The following is a 2,972-nucleotide window of genomic DNA, read 5'->3' as shown; positions in this document are numbered from 1 at the left end:
AAAACGTGGCTCCGCCACTGTTCCCAATCATCTCACTAGTAACCCACTACATACATTGTTTACAGGGTACAAAATATAGCTTCCAAGCTCCACCGCTCCGGCGAACTCAATCTGCACAACCCCGGCGAAATTCAAAAACGCTTCCGTGAATACTATTCCCGAAAACTCGACCCGCAAAGTCCCAGCAAGTCCACCACCAAAGTTCCGGCGAAGTCCAACACCGGTTCCTTAGATAAGAAATAGGAATTGCAGCTCCAATGCTCTGCCAAATAGCCGCAGCATCCGCCATTGTATACATATTCTACCGTCCTCGCCAGTGGACTCCAACGTCTCTTCTCCCAAAGTTTGGTCACTTCGCTGGTATATTAGATATATGATGGTCACAAATGCGTTCAGGTATGCTGCAGTTTGTAAATCATTTAATTGATATGAGAAATAGGAAGTTTAAAGGCCAACTTTTCGAAACGAAGCAGAAGGTGGTATTTCGGCCTTTTTTGGTGGTCTTTCAAGACAAGTCCATCAAGAAAAGGATCAAACAATCGTCCAATGATTGACCAGAAACCACTAGATGTTCTTGAGAGTCTCTCTAATATTGCTTATCTTGAATGTTTATTTGTTACTATTGTCTGAATTTTTTTAATGGTTTTTGTAGTTGGATGCTCATTTTGTGAAATGTAGGCGGCACGGAGATTATGGTAATGAAAGGTATTATATACTCAAACAACATCAAAGAAGCCAAGTATAATAAAGGCAGTCAAGTGGTCATCATTGGCTTATCCGCTTATTCCCTTCTTAACGAGCTTCTACGTTATATCAAATCCAGTTCCACCGGTTGTTACATATTGAAATACTGAAATTCTTTCTAATCGATGTTTGTGTAACATAAAATCGTTATTTTCTAGAGAAATGGAGACAACAAATGTTCCAAACCTCTTTGAACATCACCATATATTATACAGGAGGCAACTATGCATTAAAGCAATATTGTTATATTTTTTTTCAAAATTTATGTGTTAACCCATACGAAAATATTGAGTTTTACGTTAAACGCTCTATATACTGAAGCCTAAACATTTTAGTGTTGTGTTAAAATTTCTAACCACATTCTACATTTGTATTAATGTATGTTAAACTCTCTTTCATGGTATATAGGTATCATTACAATTTTTTTATCAATTAATTTAGTAAAACTTCATAATACTTCCTAAATCGGTGGAATAACCACTATAAAGTCGTTATTTTCTTGAAAAACGGAGACAGCAAAGTCTCCAAACCTCTGTCAACATCATCATATATTAGTGCATGATGCAACTATGCATTAAAACAATATTGTCATATTTTTTGAAATTTTCTCAAAATCTATGTGTTAACCCCTACAAAAATATTGAATTGGTAAATGCTTTATATACTTAACCATATAATCTTTAGTATTGTTTTAAAATTTCTAACCACATTCTACATTTGTATTAATGTATGCTAAACTTTCTTTCATGGTACATGAGCATCGTTAAATTTTTTTATAAATTAATTTAGTAAATTTTCATATACTCTCTAAATTATTGAACTAACCATTATAAAATCGCTATTCTCTAGAGAAATTAAGACAACAAAGATTCCAAACCTTTTTGACCACCATTATACATTAGAGCATCTCCAACCCCACTCCATAATTTACTGCAAAATAGAGTGGGAAATGGAGGGATGAACAAACAAAAAAGTGATTACTCTATAAATGGAGTAATTTGTTTTTTGTTTGTTCATTACTCCATTTCCCACTCCATTTTGCAGTAAATTATGGAGTGGGGTTGGAGATACTCTTAGTACATGAGGCAACTATGCATTAAAGCAATATTGTTATATTTTTTGACCCCCTACAAAAATATTGAGTTTTACGTTAAACACTCTATATACTGAAACTTATACTTTTTATTCTTGCTCTAAATTTTCTAATGACATTCTAAATTTATATGAAAATATGTTAAACTCTCTTATATGGTATATGAGAATCATTCTATTTTTTTTTTAATTAATTAGTAAAACTACATAATCCTCCTATACATTAAAAGAGAAGTCACTTTAGTGATTTTTGCTGAGGTGACACTCATATAGAGCTTCTCAGGAAAAACGTTATAATTCTATTGGCTGGTTTTTTTTTAATTTTTCTTTTTCATTTATTTTAATCAATCGCTTATGTAGACAAGCCCAAAACTATTGTCAATTTCGTTAAGCCCATATATAGCTAGGGGGTAATAATTATCGATTTAGTTTAGCCTTGGGTACCGGTTCGGGTTCGGGTCGGGTATTTCAGATTTTTGGGTATTTCAGTATAGAGGTATAGAACCCGTTCGAGTATTTCTATACTTCGGGTCGGGTTCGGATATTTTTAGTTTGGATTCGGTTATTTCGGATCTGGTTCGGATATTTAGATTTTGAAAAAAAAAATTAAAATTTTCATTTCTCAAGTTTCTTATATTTAAAAATATAACTTTCAGTTAACTAATTTTTTTTAATAGATTGAATAGTTAATAGATTTGGACATAACATTTTAAAACTAAAAAGGCATTAATTTAGTTATTTTTTTTAAATTTCGGATGTAACTTTTTGTTAATTTTTTAAATAAAAAACTTGACATGCATTTTAAGTGAGTAGCAAATCATTTTTTTCGTAATTGTATGTATATCATATGAACTTAAAGTATGTGTAGTATCAATATAAATATTTTATATAAAATGAGAGATGTAAACTAAAAATATAAGGTTAATTATACATATGTTCGGTTATCTTCGGATATCCATTCGGGTTCAGATATTACCCATTAGGGTTCGGATATCCAATTTCTCCTAATTCAATACCCGTTCGGATATTTTGCTACTTCGGTTCGAATTTCGGTTCGAATTTTTCGGATTTCGGTTTGTGTTTTTCGGATTGGGTTCGGGTGCGGCTTAGGATATCGGGTAAAGTGTCCACCCCTA

This window comes from Brassica oleracea, chromosome C8, assembly GCF_000695525.1.
Source record: "Brassica oleracea var. oleracea cultivar TO1000 chromosome C8, BOL, whole genome shotgun sequence".
In the NCBI taxonomy this organism is placed as follows: domain Eukaryota; kingdom Viridiplantae; phylum Streptophyta; class Magnoliopsida; order Brassicales; family Brassicaceae; genus Brassica; species Brassica oleracea.
This window is presented reverse-complemented; position numbering follows the sequence as displayed.